The sequence below is a fragment of the Schistocerca piceifrons genome, chromosome 1, assembly GCF_021461385.2.
Source record: "Schistocerca piceifrons isolate TAMUIC-IGC-003096 chromosome 1, iqSchPice1.1, whole genome shotgun sequence".
Classification (NCBI taxonomy): Eukaryota; Metazoa; Arthropoda; class Insecta; order Orthoptera; family Acrididae; genus Schistocerca; species Schistocerca piceifrons.
In genome coordinates, this window is record NC_060138.1 from 17,723,343 (window position 1) to 17,739,735 (window position 16,393).

The following is a 16,393-nucleotide window of genomic DNA, read 5'->3' on the forward strand; positions in this document are numbered from 1 at the left end:
TCGAAGATCACGGACTTACTGCTCAGGAGGACTGCTTCGACGCGCTTTATATATACCTTTAGTTAAAATGGAAAGAAGTGTGTAAGATGTTTACTGACGTATATGAAAAACCTGTAGAAAGACGCCAGTGTCTAAATGGTGTCAATTATTACATACTTCGAACGTAATTTATGGCACAGTTGTGTGAGCATCTAACACGGATTTCATCCGATACCCCAAGTACTTGAAAGACACAGTGCTCTTTCGGAATAGGAACCGCGGTAGAAACACTTCCGTAACAAAGGGTGATGTCTAATTCGAGCTCCCATCGGACGTTAGGCAGCTGTCGTATCCCCCACCCCGAAACACTGGACGAGGCGGTCGGGAGGGGTCCTAGACAGGGACAGGCGTCGTAGCTACTTCTTACCAGGGATCGAGGCTCGGGTCGTAAATTAAATCGTTACCTCAGGCTGCACCGCAACTGTCATCCAACTGACACTGGAGGTCGCGTTTCAGGCCTACGTCGCCACACAGGGACCTGTGTCGAAGGCAGCTCGTGGCGCTAACACAACTGACAGTGCAGTCCTGCAGCACACAGTGTGAAAATCATTTCTGTAAGTTGCGTACCTATGCGGTAAATATTTTTCCGTGCATACTGGCTCGAGTAACTGCTTTTGGCGTTCGATTTAAACGTTTCTTCTGTGAAGATGAGAGTGCACGCGATGCACTGAGTGCGACTGACTAGACACTGTCGACACTGCGTCTGCCCGTTCAGAACTCCTCATGGCGCGGTGCGGGGGCGGGCGACGCCTCTGCCACGACGCTGCGGTGGCCGCGAGTGGCAGCCGGGAGGAACATCTGGCAAAGGACTAGGGGCAGCGGCCAGCACTGGCGCCGGAGGCTGTGAGGTCGATGCAGGCCCGTGATGTCACTGTGAACGCAGACTGAGCTGTGGCTGCGGCAAAAGTGACACGCGGCTGCTGCCGGGGCGGGCAGGGTCGATGGCGGTGGCAGTCAGTCTGGGGTACAGCAGGATCTCAGTAATCGTGAAAATGGCGCCGCCGGTGGGTGGCCGATCTGCTGAGTTCGGCTGGTCGGCTGGGTGGCGCTGCCAGCTTCCCAGCGGTGAGGCTCCTCACACAGGCGGTGGGAAAGTTTGTCGTCGGTACGGGACTTTGTTGTGAAGCTCATGTCTGAAATTGGCTGTCGAGAGAGAAACAGATACGGCAGAACGCCGTACGACGACCGTGTGATATTTCTGCCGACGAAGCACAGTGGCAAGGAGAGTGCGACAATTGCTGAGAGGCGACCGAGAATTTTCGCTCGAGTTCGAAACGCAAATTTCGGATAGCTGAGCCTCGAAAGTGCGAACGAAACGTCCGGCTTCGTGCTTTGATTGAGGAGAGAACACAGCCGTCTGGATATGACGAATCGTATTCTGCTGGCACAAGTGATGACATCCCAATGAAGGAAAGTGTGGAGTTTGTGGCTGACCCTCTGAGCAATAGACACAAGAGAGTGCTTTTATCGTGCTACCAAAATGACAGCTCGAGGCCAGCTAAAAATTCCCGGCGCAGTGCCTCCCTGTTATCTGCACGTGTGTGGTGTGACAGTGGGCAGTCGCGTGTTATATGTCTGCTTGTCGTAACCGCAATGTTCGCACCATAGCGTGATTGTCCATTGTACTCTACCTAATTGTTTCAAAATATGTCGCTATAGTGATGTGGGAATCGTGACTCTCATTTGTTCATTAGCAGTATGCAATAAATTTACACAGAAGGCGCCGACTACAGGTGTGCTCGGTCACTCAAGCAAACCCCAAAATTCGGGTGGGTATGCACAGCATACCTCATTGAAAACTGTAGTATTCTTTTTTCTTCGGGTTACTATCGTGTATAAATGTTTTCATCGTATCCAACCAGCAATATGAACGTTTGCTTCTTGACCCTAATTAAAATCGACTCACTCGTGGCATTGATGCGCGGCTGGCTTTTATGAAAGAAACGGCTAAGTGAATTCGTAGGAATTAAAATCCACGTTGTCGTATGAGTGAAATTACTGTTTTCTAAACAGTCGGAACATTAAGGGAATTCCCCTTGTTAACTCAATAATGTAAACCTTTAATTATTATTATTGTATTAAATAACTTGAAATGAAGTCGGTTGGGTACGATACGATGGCGGTATCTTCTCACATAACCTTTTGGCACAACCACATACGTCACCAGCGACGTACCTGCTGCGAAGATTGTCCCACCCCTCCCAGGTAAAACGTTCAGGAAATGGACAGTACTTATAACAACTTGACCAAGTTCTTTACACTTTAATTGGCAGCTCTGCAACAAACACGAAGTGCAGCAGCCAGAAAGAGATTCTTGCTCGTGACATCATGTCGGATGTAATCTAACCTACACTGAATTTGAATTTCCACCTTCGACAACTGAAGGAACAAAGAAGAGATCAGAAGTCGGAACGGCAGACCTGTGCTTAGAATTATGTCTTCATGTCTTGCGTGTCAAAATCGTTAAAATGGGTAAGTATATAGTGAAATACAAAAGGACTTGGACTGATACTGTGGTCGAGCGAGGCGGCGCAGTGGACTCGCATTCGGGAGGACGACGGTTCAATCCGCGTCCCGCCATCCTCATTTACGAGGTGTACAACTTTGCTTCCGCCGTTTTTCCCCAACATTTGAGGCTTTAATGAAACAAATTGGCTACACGTGTATCTTTATGGTATTTTCCATCACTGGCTCCCACCTTTCGGGCAGTGTACGAATGCCGCGTCGAAAAAATTGTTCATCTTTTGAAGCGATCCACGAATCGATCCAATTTGTGACTTCTTCATGAAATCGGAAGTGTTGGTCAGCCAGGCCATGCGCCATTGATCTAATCTGGTGATTGTCAGAGGGAGCAATGTCTGGAGAATACGGCGCGTCGGGTAGGACTTCCCATCTTAACGTTTTCAAGTACGTTTTTATCTCTTTTGCAACCGGGGTCGAGCGTTGTCGTGCTGCAAAATCCCTTTATCCTGCTTCTCGCTCTATTGCGGCCGTTTGTCTTTTAATGCTCTGCTCAAACGCATTAATTGCGTTCGATAACAAGCACCTGTGATTGTTTAGCTTGGATTTAATACCTCATAGAACACGACGCAGAACTGGTCCCACCTAATGAAGAGCATGATCTTGGAGCCGTGAATATTCGGATTGGCCGTCGACGTGGAAGCATGGCCGGGATTTTTTTTTTTAGGGTTATCGTAATGAAGCAATTTTTCGTCCCCAGTCACAATGCGATGCCTCTGAAGGAACTGTTCACAAACACGCAACAAACGCCGTTCAACATCTCTCGGTTTCGGCTCACACGGGACCCGAGGTCCTTCTTTCTGAATCGTGCCCATAGTCTTGAGGCGTTACAAAATGGCTTTCCGTGTCACTCCCAATAATCGTGCCAATTCTTCTTGAGTCTGACGCGAGTCTTCATTCAGCAATGTCTCCAATTCGGCATCTTCGAAAACGTTCTCCCTTCCACCACTACGCCGGTCTACGACGTTAAAATCACCGTTCTTGAAGCGTTGAAACCACTCACGACACGTTCTTTCACTAATAGCGTCCTTACCATACGTACCTGAGAGCATTCGATGAACCTCGGCCGCTGTTTTCTTCATATTGAAACAAAACAGTAACACCTCCAGCAAATGACGAGAATTAGGCTCGTAAACTGACATTTTCAATCAAGAACAACTTCATGATGGAGACACAAATCGACTAATGTTCGAATGAGGTTATGTTGACCGAGGTCCAAGGTAACTGCCTGACGTCTGCGATCTGTTTATTTCGATCGCTACTTACCGTTGTCGCCACCTATCGGCAAACGGCGGAAGCAAAGTTATACACCTTGTAGGTTTTCCGTGATTTCCCTACATCGCTCCGAGCAAATGCCGGGATGGTTCCTTTGAAAGGGCACAGTCGACTTCCTTCCTCCTTCCCTAATCCGATGAGACCGATGACCTTGCTGTCTGGTCTCATCCCCCAAACAACCCAACCCAACTGGTAATGGTGACTGTGATGGCGATATGGAACTGACAGCGTGTAGCAGTATTAGTGATCCATCTTTGGGAGCTTTTGAAAATGAAATCGCTGTTACTGTTTCTGGTAATTCCACAAAAAGTGGTACCGGGACTGGAAGTGGCAGCTGCAGGGGCAGGATTTATCAAAAACTTTGGGTAAAAACACACAATGGGATGGAGTATGACGAAAAAGATGACAGAGTTTATCATTTTTTGCATAGGTCTATGCGTGAAAGCAACAGATTGCCTCCAAAGACTTGATGCGAACAAGGATTCCTATAATGCATTCGTTAAGTACGGGTTTAATAAGTGGTCCGTTGCTCTAAAACGATTCAGATCTCACGAAAAAATAGTAATTTGCGTATGTCTTCAGTTGGTACAAATAATTCTATGAAAAAAGGAGTAAATAGTCTGCCATCAGTTACTCATTCTAAAGCAAAAGAAATACAGGTCTCTGCTGATTTTTTAACACTGGAAGTTCCATGTGGGTCACTTTTGACCCACGATAATTTTCCAAGGGTCGTACCCCCCCCCCCTCCCCCCCCCCCCCCCCCCCCCCCCGCCCACCGATCGTCGCAGGATCAAATGCTCCTATGACTTTTCGTCACTTATGGGGTTGCACAGCTCGCCAAAATTTCATCCCCCTAGCATACCTAGAAGTATGAAAAATTTCCTGTTATATCAGTAGCACCATGGGGGTCAATTTTGACCCATGCACATTTTAACGCAGTTTGATATCTGTAACACAAGTTTTCAGACACTAAATAGTTGCCGGACATGCCTCGAGGGTATTCACGAGATGTTGGAGTATATTACGACACTATGGGCCAAACAGAACGTGAAATACGAAGACTCCGGAGGCCGTCGGTTCTTTATATCAGCGCGGCTTTCCGTTTTCTGCAGACTGGCGACATGCAGACGTACGGAGAGGCAGCGGGAAGCCGCAGAGTAACGTACTGTAGTACAGTTGGGAGGCGCGCGCCGGCCTTAAGCAGACGTTTCCTGTCAGTGTCCCTTTGCCTGTGGTCTAGCCGAGCGGGCCGCGCCAGCGACGTGAGCCTGCGCTTTATTTTCGCGTCATTGAAGCTACGATGCCACGACGATGTGGCCTTGTCGAGGCCGAGATTTTCTACTATCTGAAGAACGTTTCACCGATGCGATCGAATGATGAATCCGGTAGTGAGACGAAAGCAGAGAAGACGATTTTCAGAATGAAAATTTCACTCTGCAGCGGAGTTTGCACTGATATGAAAGTTCCTGGCACATTAAAACTGTGTGTCGGACCGAGACTCGAACTCGGGACCTTTGCCTTTCGCGAGTTCGAGTGTCGGTCCGACACACACTTTCAATCTGCCAGGAAGTTTAACGACGATTTTGTCTGAGTGGATACTGCCGATTCGAGTGACTCAAACGAATCAAACGAACGGCAGGCAGCATCTGATGCATCTGACGATGGCCTACCTCTTGCACAACGTAAGCACGAACCATTCTACCCAAGTTTTTGAATCGACGAGTGCGCAGTCCACTGTACAGCTTGTAGTCTTTAGGTGTCGGATTTACGAAGTACATTTATTAAACTTCGTGCGTATTTCTCTGTTTAAGAGGTTTAATCTCGCGTTTTTGTAAGTGTAAATTCATTCGGTCTGTAGCACAATAGTTGCTCACTGAACAGCCAGTTACGTAGATCATTAACGCATCAGCATCCGGTTGTGGCACATGAGGGTAGCAAGTTGCATATGTGGGACTGCTTTTGTGGATCACTTGTTCAGTTGGTGGTGCTAGCATGGCTAGGATGTGTGCTGATGTAGGAGGAGCGGGCCGCAGTTGGTGAGCAGCTGAATGTGCTTTTAGCTGCGGTCAGTCACCTCGAGGCTGCTGCCTAGGGCCGCAGCGGTGTCGGAGGCACCTCAGGCGTCGCTGGGCTCTGCTTCCGTGCACACGGCGCAGTGGATCCGCCCTCACAGCAGGCTGGGTGGCGGCTGGTAACGCTCGAGGCGGAGGGCCAATGTGGGGACTGGCCGCCTGGCCTCGCCCACCCACCCTGTGAGTGGACGGGTGGCCGCTCCTTCAGCAGGCACGCGAGGGGAGGGGTTCACTAGTTATTGGGAGCTCCAATGTTACGCGCCCACTTGGGCGGATAGCGTTCACGGTCGGAAAGAAAGCCGACATGCGCTCGGTAAGTCTGCTGGGAGGCCTCATCCGAGATGTGGGGGCGGCCTCGCCCGTGGCCTCCGAGCGTGCTGGCTGCAGGCGTCTGCAGGTCGTGCCTCACATCGGCACCGACGACGACTGTCGCGTGAGTTCTGGCGCCACCCTCAACTCGTACAGGGAGCTGGCGGGCGGGGGGAGCTGGCGGAGACTGCCAGTCTCGCGCGTGGGGTGCAAGCAGAGCTCGCAATTTCTAGCATCGTTCCCAGAGTCGACTGCGGTCCTTTGGTTTGGAGATGTGGAGGGTCTCAACCGAAGGCTTCGCCGACTTTGTGACGGTCCTGACTGCGTATTTCTAAACGTGCGTTGTCGTGTCGTGATTTATAGAACTCTGCTTACTAGGTCATGGGCGCACTACGCAAAGGGAGCAGCTACTCGGGTAGCAGAGTACTTGTGAAGTGCACGTCGGGTTTTTTAGGCTAGGCAGTAGCTTGAGCTGCTCTGATGAGAGCACTCACCAATCGATAAGCAGCAAGGGAAGTCAAACGGCGTTCACAATGAAGACACCTCGACTGTCACAATTTTTCAATAAACTATCAAAGTATTCCTAATAAAGTTCCTGAATTTACTGCCCCCCAGGAAAGTTCTCAGACTCAAATTATTCGTGGAGCCGAGACCTGGCTGAAAGCTCTGAGATATTTAGCGACTCGTGGAATGTGTACCGGAAAGACAGATTAGAGGCCATACGCGGGTGAGTTTTCATTGCAGTTGACTGTCTCTCCTGAGATCCAAGTTGAGTGTGATAGTGAAGTTATCTGGTCGCGTGTAACAGGTGTAGGTGCAACCAAGTCAAATGGTTCAAATGGCTCTGAGCACTCGGTTCAAATGGCTATGAGCACTATGGGACTTAACATCTGAGGTCATCAGTCCACTAGAACGTAGAACTACTTAAATATAACTAACCTAAGGACATCACACACATCCGTGCCCGAGGCAGAATTCGAACCTGCGGCCCTGGAGATGTGGTGTTATAGAAGGATGATGAAGATCAGCTGGAGAGACAAAGTAACAAGTGAAGAGGTGCTTAGAAGAGTACAGGAAACCAGATCTCTGTGGAGGTACATCCAAGCAAGAAGAGACAAAGTTGTAGGGCACATCCTATGACACAACATCATTGGAACAATAGCAAAAGGAGCCATTGAGGGAAGGAATTGAAGGGGGCGACCAAGGATATCATACATGCAACAGATCATGAATGGCGTTGGATGTAATACATAGGCCTACATGGAAATGAAGAGGAAGGCAGACACAACAGAGGAATGGCGCTCTGCTGCAAACCGACCTCAGGTTGAATCTGTGACTCAGCATCTCCACTATATGGCGAGTGACAACTTTCCCTCTCATAATATTGTTACATTCCATCGTGGATTTTCCATTGTTTAATTGAAAAGTGATAATTTGGTTGAGAGTTGGTGAAGCCAACGAATGTAAATGCCAAGCAAAGGCTGTGGGAACATACTGATCTATAGCATGGGCCCATTGTTTATGTTTGTGTCATATTCATTGACACTTAATGCACTTTTCATATAGAAATTGAAACTATAAAGTATATTCAGAAAACGTATATTCGTAAAGGGCAAGGATCCATCAAGTATTTTAATGTGTATTGTGCATGTTTATCATACAACAAAGGACAAAAAGGAAAGGGGATTCCTCTACAAAACTTTTACCAAATCTTTATCAGTAGGATATTCACAATATGTGTTATGTTGTAGGGAATAACACCATTGAGTGTGATACACCATTATTTGGCTTTTTGACCTGAGGGGCTGTTAGAATATTTTCCTGTAATTTTATTCCTATGCTACTAAAATAATCATTTATATAGTTTGCCAAATATATTGGGTCAGAGTCCCTTCCTCTTTGATTTTCAAGTTTGACAGATTCATTTTCCGGGTAGGCCTACCAGTTTCCTGCTTTACAATCTTCCATACTGTCCTATTTTTGTTTTCAGCAGAGAGCACCAGTTTGGAGTTTTGAGCTCTCTTTGCCACAAGAAATATTTTCCTATATGTTTTCCTATATCTTTTATAAAAGAGTGAGAAAGCAGGACTAGTTTGGCTGTGTTTAATGGATCTCAGGTACTTTAGTGTTTCAGAAGATTTTTTGATGCCTTTTGTGACCCATTTGTTTTTTCCTGCTGTTAATAATGGACATGACACTTTACGAAATGTTTCTCAAAATTTAATTTAAACAGTGTCACGAAATTTTTGAATTTTTCATTTGCATCCATCTCTGAGTATACTGAGTCCCATGTTTTCCTGCTATCTGTTTGGCAAACTCATATCTATTTTGTTTAGAAACAATTCGTCTGTAAATATACATTTTCTTTGTTTCTTCTTGAGCCACTTTTATATTAATGATTTGACCTGAGTGATCAGATAATCCTAGCTCTGCTACCACCACCTCACAGTTTTCTTTGCCTAAGTCTGTTAATACCTGATCAACAGCTGTCTTTGAGTATTTTGTAATTCTTGTTGCACTGTTAACCATTGGAACTAGATTGAAACTTTGAGCGAGACTTAGTAATGAGTCCCATGTAGCATCAGGATTCAGTTTATCTACATTTAGGTCTCCACATATGAGAATGTGGTTCTTTGGAGTTGATATCTTGTCAAGAACATGATGAAGTTTGGAGAAAAAGATGTTGAAGTCTCCACTAGGAGGTCTATATATACATAAGATAATCAAATTCCTACACCTGTATTGGTCCCTGATTTCAACTGCTGCCAGTTCAAAATGTTGCTCTTCACTGATTACACCTAAATCACTTCTGGTCTTATACTGATAATTTTGTTTTACATAAATACAACACCCTCCACACTTCATAGAAGTCCTACAGTATGCACACGCTAAATTATAAGACAGCAAGACTAATCGATTGATTTCAGCCTCATTGCAGCAATGCTCAGTGAGACAAGCAACTGACCACTCCAGCTCCACTTCCAGCTGTTGGCTCTTGTTTGCTAGGGAACATGTAATTTGGTGAACAACTGTTAAGTAATTTTTGCCAACACTATTTTCATTCCCACTTTTTTTCGTTTTAATGACGTTGTGTGTTGGTTCAACTGCTTCCTTATTACGATTACACTTGCGTTTTTTGTTTGCATATGGTATTCCTGGATAGTCACCCCCTGCATTCTTGGATAGTCAACACCTGCAGACTGTATTAGTTTCCCTTATTTTTTATAATTTTACATAAGTCCAGGAGCATTTTGCTCAAAGTCATTGCACCTAGTCTGTTTAGGTGCAGGCCATCCCTACCAAGACATTTGTCGTCGAAAAATTTATTTGGGTCAACAAATACAACACCAAGTTTGTCGCACTGTTCCCTGATGCCAGTGTTTATTTTGTTTGTATATGCGTTACTCACCTATCTTCTTTGAAGAATTCCGTTGATAACAATCCTGGAGCCTGTAAACAAACCTTTGGCTGACCGAATTACATTACGAATGTCATTTATGATTTCTTCTTGTCTGCTGCTTTAAAATTTGTGTTGGAATCATTGTTGTTTTGGTTGGATTTTTCCGTGTTCCTGTAGGTCAGGTTTATAGGTGGAGCGTAGACCTAGTAGAACCCATGGGAGAGCTTCTGACCAGAGACAACCTCGGCATTGAAGGGCCGTCTTGAGGGTGCGGTGCCATCTCTCCACCAACCCATTGCTTTGTGGGTGATAGGCGGTAGTGTGTATTTTTTTAATACCGCAGATATTGCAGAGGATGGCGAAAAGGGAGGATTCAGACTGCCGACCCTGATCGGTGATGATAGTGGTCGGCCACCCGAAATGAGCAATCCACAAATCAATGAAAGCATTGGATACCGTCTCGGCAGTAATGTTAGAGGGAGGGACAGCCTCAACCCAGCGAGACAGATGGTCGATTGTTGATAGGATATATTTATGGCCCTCCGAAGGAGGAAGAGGTCCAATCAGATCAATATGTACGTGACGGAATCGTCCTGCGGGAATGTCGAACTTGCCCAGAGGTGTGAAGGTGGGGCGGCTGATCTTGTTGCGCTGGCAACTGACGCAGCTGCGTGTCCATGTTTGACAGTTCCGTTTGATATTCTTCCAAACAAAACATTCTGACACGAGACGTGTGGTGGCTCGAACGTCCGGGTGGGCTAGGTTATGCAGGGCGTCAAAAACCTGTCGGCGCAGCCCGAGTGGGAGCACCACACCTTGTTGGAAACGCCAGGAAATTTAGCCTTTGTGAAAACGAGTGATGTTTGTGGGTCTCGTAGGAGGCTCGGAGGGAGGCCAGATCGGAAAGATCAACGATGCGGGAAACAGCACTGATCCGCGAGAAGAAATCCGCAGCTACATTATCTGCACCCTCGATGTAACAGACGTCTGTTGTGAATTGAGAAACCAGGTTAAAGTGGCGGTAAAGTCGAGGGGGTGGGTCCTCAGGTGGGTTGCAGAACACTTCTGCCAGTGGTTTGTGATCGGTGAGGACGAGAAACGAACGTCCCTCAATGTCGGGGCTGAAATGTTTGATTGCCTCGTAAACAGCAAGGAGCTCTCTATCGAATGCAGAATATTTTCTCTGAGCCGTAGATAGTTTCTCAGAGAGGAGATAAGGGGAGAAACTGTATCACCCTTGCGCTGTTGCATCACTGCCACCACCGCGATGTCGCTGGCGCCCGTAGTGACGAATAACTTGGCTGAGGGGTCGGGGCAGGCGAGTGTCACAGCGTGAGCTAAGGAATTCTTCAGAGCCTTGAAGGCCTCTAGCATCGGAGCAGTCGAAGAGACGGGTTTGATACCGGAAGTTTGTTTTCCTGATAGCGCATCCATCAGGGGTGCCTGAACAGCAACAGCCGAAGGCAGATGGCGACGATAATAACTGATGGTGCTGGAAAACGGCGTAGCTCTTTGTAAGTAACTGGGGGCAGCAGAGACGTGATAGCCCGCACACGAGATTTGGGAGGCTGTATTTCGTCAGCAGAGACAGTGTAACCTAGAAAGGAGACTGACGCCTGGCGCAACAGAAACTTGTCTTTGTTGACCTCGACACGATTGGAGTTCAAGGTCTGGAGGACTGTAGACAGATGATTTTCATGTTCCTCCGCTGAGCTGCTGAAAACGAGACTGTCGTCCAGATAAGCTAAGCAAAACTCCAACTGTCGCAAGATAGAGTCAATGAAACATTGCTACGTTTGTGCAGCGTTTTTTAGGCCGAAAGGCATGAAGTGGTATTGGAATAAACTGAGCAGTGTGATAATAGCCGTCTTAAGAATGTCTTCCGGCGCCACGCGAATCTGGTGGTAGCGCGTTTACAGTCAATAACACTGAAAAGTGTGGAGCCCGATAACATATGACTGAAGTCATTGATGTTCGGCACTGGGTAATTGTCCGTGATGGTACTAGCGTTTAAGTGTCTGTAATCGCCGCACATTCGAGAAGATCCGTCGTGTTTGGGGACGAGGTGGATTGGTGAAGACCAGTTGCTGTCTGAAGGTTGCGGAACACCCGCCGCCAAAAGTTCATTAATCTGCTGCCGGGCCGCGCGGGACTCGATAGGGTTGAGGTGTCGGACCTTATGCCTAATAGAAGGGCCGGCAGTGGTAACTATCTTGTGTGTCGTTCCATCAGTGATGGAAGGAACTGAGAACTGCACATGAGATTGGTTAACGTCCTGGCGCAGAGTCTTCGGACGAGTAGGGCGTGACGAGGAATAGCCATTAGCGTGAGTGGGGAAAGGTAGCACAAAAGTCACGTGTCTCTTACGGGAGCGCGGCATGCGCTTGTGTGGAGGGGGTGGGTGCTCACACAGTGCCGAGCGAAGGGGAACGGGCGGCGACTGTCCGCTGTTAACCTCGCACTGGACAACCGACGTGGGCGAGAGCAGCGCTGGCGTCGCACTTGGGGCCACAATGGCCACTGGGTCATGTGGCCGGTGAGAGAGAGGGGGGAGTGTTTATCAACATGCGAGGTAGCTGTCTGAGAGGTGGGCACGGTCGCAATGTGCAGGTAACTGTCATTAGCAGCACTGTTTGAAACACACGGCACTGGATGAAGTGAGTGCGATGGGGTGAGGGGGGGGGGGGGTTGGAACGTCACACGCAAGTTAAGTTTGTGGACTAACCTGGTGAGAGTTCAAGCTAGGCTCGGGTGAGCAATCTTGTTTAGGTGGCGGCGCCGTGGACTGCAGTTGCCGAAGCGAGGTACGAACCGCGACGAGCTCACTGTAAGGGGATACGATGTGTTGTTTCAGCTTCTCGTTGTCCTGGTGGAGCTGCGTCGCTAAGTCATATTCTGACAGTAGGTCGGTAACGCAGGTCAGAATGTTGTCTGTGAGGGTCGAGCACTCACATACGATATCGTATGTTGTCGTGGAAACAGAGCTTTGGACATAGGTGCTGGTGCACGGTATGTGAGTGTCCGTAGGATGGTGGAACACTGAGCCCTGAACGACATTCGGAGATAGTTTGTAATGAGACAAAAACTCCATACTGAGGATCAGTTCATCGATATCGGCAATGTTGAATGTCCACGGAAAATGTAGAGAAGGAGATGTGGTCACTGTAACATTTACTGAGCCTGAGGTAGGTAAAGTCATTGCGTTGACAGCTCGTAGAAGTGACTTCGTCTGTGAAGAAGCGGGTGGAGACATCGAAGTAGGTATCATCGACACATCAGCACCAGTGTCAACCAGAAAAGCTAGACCTGACGCAATGTCGGTCACATAGAGACGACCACTCGGCCAGGCAGACGAGTGAACAGAGTGTAATGTAAGAGGACTGCTCTTAGGTTCCCTGCAGGACTCGACATCTCTTAGCTCCTGCGTTGGGCGTTTGGGTGTTGTCATGGCAACCTGCACTTCTTGCTGTTGTCGCCGAACACTCTGTGGTACCAGCAGAAAGGGTGAGCAGGGTGAGGAGGAGGTGGAGACTGCAACAGCACGGACGGCTTGTCCTTGTCGATTTGTTCCGGTACATAGACCGGTACGTAAGGTGCACGGGCGATCCTGGAGCGGTTGGACAGCGGAGAGAGTGAGCCGACCCTGCCAGGAAAAGCAGACGAAGTGACGGCAGAGCGAGCCCTGCCTCTGCTGGCCGAAGGTCGGTATGCGGGGGTGGCTGTGCCGACAAACGGTGTGGAATGAACTGGCTGACGTTGCCGCAGCAGCGAATACAACTGGTCAGCGATGCGTAGGTGGGAGACGATGGACTCGAACGAGTGTGGTAACAGATGGATCTGTAGATCGGTAGGTCGTTTGGCAAACTGCACAGCCCATAGCGTGGCGTCAGGCACAGTATGCTCGTTCAAGAGCAATCGAAGGCAGCGCCAGAGTTGTGAGGGGGTGTGCTCCTAGTAGAGAATCTTGATTATTAACTCTTGTGGTGAGGAGGCAAGTCGTTCCATTATAGTCTTCTTTGCAAACTCGTATTTTGGTGGAGGCGGCGGCGAAAGGAGCAGGTCACAAATCAAATCCGAGTAGTCGTGGAGATGTGTGACGAGGCAGAGAAACTTTGAGTTGTCATCAGACACACGGCGTAAACTCGTACAGATGCTCGACGACTGCAAAGCACGATGCCGGATTGTTCTCGTATAAGGGCAGTAGCTTCAGCAGGCGACCAGGAGGGGGTGACAACAGCGGCTTCGGTGACTCGTGGGGTAGCAGCTGAACTGAGGTTAAGTCAGGGGCTGGCAGAGTAGGTCCAGATTTAAACCAGGTGAGCGAATCCGTAGTAGCGGCAGCTGGTGTAGTTGACTGCGTGTCACGAAAACTTGGCGCAGCAGACACAGATGGTACCGTGGAAATGGGTGGATGGAAGGCACATGGGGGGGGGGGGGGGGGGGAGTGCAGAAACTGGACCGTGAGTGACGAGTGCTGGACGGAAACTACCTGTTTTCGGAACAGGGCGAGAGACCAGTCCGGCAGACACAGGCGATGCTGTTGGAGCGGCAGGCAGTTGAGCGACCGGAAACGGGGATCCCCGTGCAAGTGGGGGGGTGGGGGTGGGGAACTATCTGATGTGGTGGGCCACTGAGGTGAGGTAAGGGGTCCATGTTACTCGAAACACTGAATTGTGCACGAAAATTCGACACAACCGGAACCGATCCGGCGCAGTTTGTAGTAATGGTGTTGCACACTGCCCGAAAGTAACTGATGTAGTGTGCTGGTGGGTGCCTAACACATTTTCAAATGGAGATAACTTTGTTCTCGAAACACTCGATTTGAATAGACACAATTCGAAATATTGTTCAGTTCACATTTCAGTGTCGGGTGGGCATAATCCAGTGACGCATACCCCGAGTCCATTGTTCGCTCTTACGGCACAGCTGTCGACTGTTGAAAACTAATGAGGTTAGCACACGGTGTTGGTAGAACGCAAATCACTGTGTGTAAATGATGAATAGGCTGCTGGCGAAGAAGTGATGAAACTCGGTGAGCGGAGTTGTGCTTCCACATTTTCGAACAAGACATTGTTTGGCGTGGTCATTGTGTAGTGTGTATAACCTGTTGCATAAACACTGGCGTGGAAGATCCAAAACACGAACAAACTGCGGGGTCACCACTATTGGAACGCAATCGGTAATCGGGATATAGAAAACTTAATTCCCGTATATGTCATAGCTCGCATATATTTACACTTGACACTGCGTCTGTACAGAATGAAGTATAACAAAGAACTGACTAAAGTAAAGTTAAGTGGGAGGCTCGACAGAGCATTTAGAGTTCACAGATATTAACTTTTGTGGTTGATACGAACTACAGATGCCACAATAGCTGCAGTCTGGTCTGAGCTGCCAGAGTTGGCAGTCATGTGCACATGAGGTGTGCTTGCTTTAGTTATTGGGTAGTGTGTGTTTCTCTTTCTTTTTCAGAGGAAGGCTATGGCTAAATCTTATGTGTAAGTGTCTTTTACTTGAGCCTGTCTGCAAATTAATGCGCCACTTTCATGGTACGCAGGGATCTATCTTTTCCTGCATTGTTGCTATTCCAACTGAAGTTTCCATTGTTTGAAAAGAATAAGAGCCACACACAAAAATTTTCAGATGGGTTAGTAGTAAAATATGAGCTGGACATTATTTGTTTACTTGCATATTAATTACATACATATGACAAGGTACCAGAGGGGACAAAAAACCATAGAAAGAAGTTACAAACAAACAGTATTATGACTTATTTAGTAAATCAGATCTACATTTAAAGAGTTTTCTGATTTCTTAAGATAGCGACATGCAATATGCCACGTCCTGTTGTGCCTATCTGGGACTCAGCATCTCATAATACAGTAAATAGTTGTAGTTTTATTGTTAACTCATTGGTTTCAAACCATATATTGGATAATCTAAGAAATCCTTTTGCTTTTTTTCTTCAGATTATTTATGTGCTTCCCAGAACTGATAAAAGCTGTATCATCTGCATAAAGCACACATGTGCACCACTTTTACAGAGCCCGTTAAATCACTATATCAATTCTTGCTTTTTTACCTATATTTCCTATTTGTCCATATTAATTTCACGTGTTTTGATATCTGTCTTTGGAATCCCTAAATGTTATTGAGCCTGCTTTCTTATTATATCTTGTTCTTCCCTGAAGATCACATTCTGAATTTTCTTTCTGTAGAAGTTTCTGTTGTGTGCATTCATTATCTCAATGTTTGCTTCTTTGAGGTCATTTAAAGTCTGTGTAAACCATGCTGGTTGTCCTTTGAGCTTAACTATTTTATTAAAGATTTGTTTTGTGAACCTGTTGTTTTCCATTTTCGCCAAATGTCCAAAGACTGACGTTCTTCTTTATGTATTATGTTCTCTACATGTTTGTCAATTTCTTGGTTGGGTTGTGGTCTGTTGTATTCTGTTCCTGTTGCCCTTGGGCCAAGTAAGCTTCTGACCAGTCTCTTTCCTATTTTTATTATTTTATTTATCCCACCTTTTCGTACTAGGTTTAGTGTTCTGGAACAATACAGAGCTTTTGTTCTCACCACTGTATTGTAGTGTTTAATTAGTGTTCCATGATAATGCCTTCTTCTTGTATATGTTTCTGGTGGTCTGGAATGTGATGTTCATCTTTTTTGCTCTAGACTTTCTTTCTCATTATTGTTTATGGTTAGTCACTCATCTAAATATTTGAATGAATTGACTTTCTTGGTTCTGCTTTGATTTATGGGTAGTTTATTGGGTCAA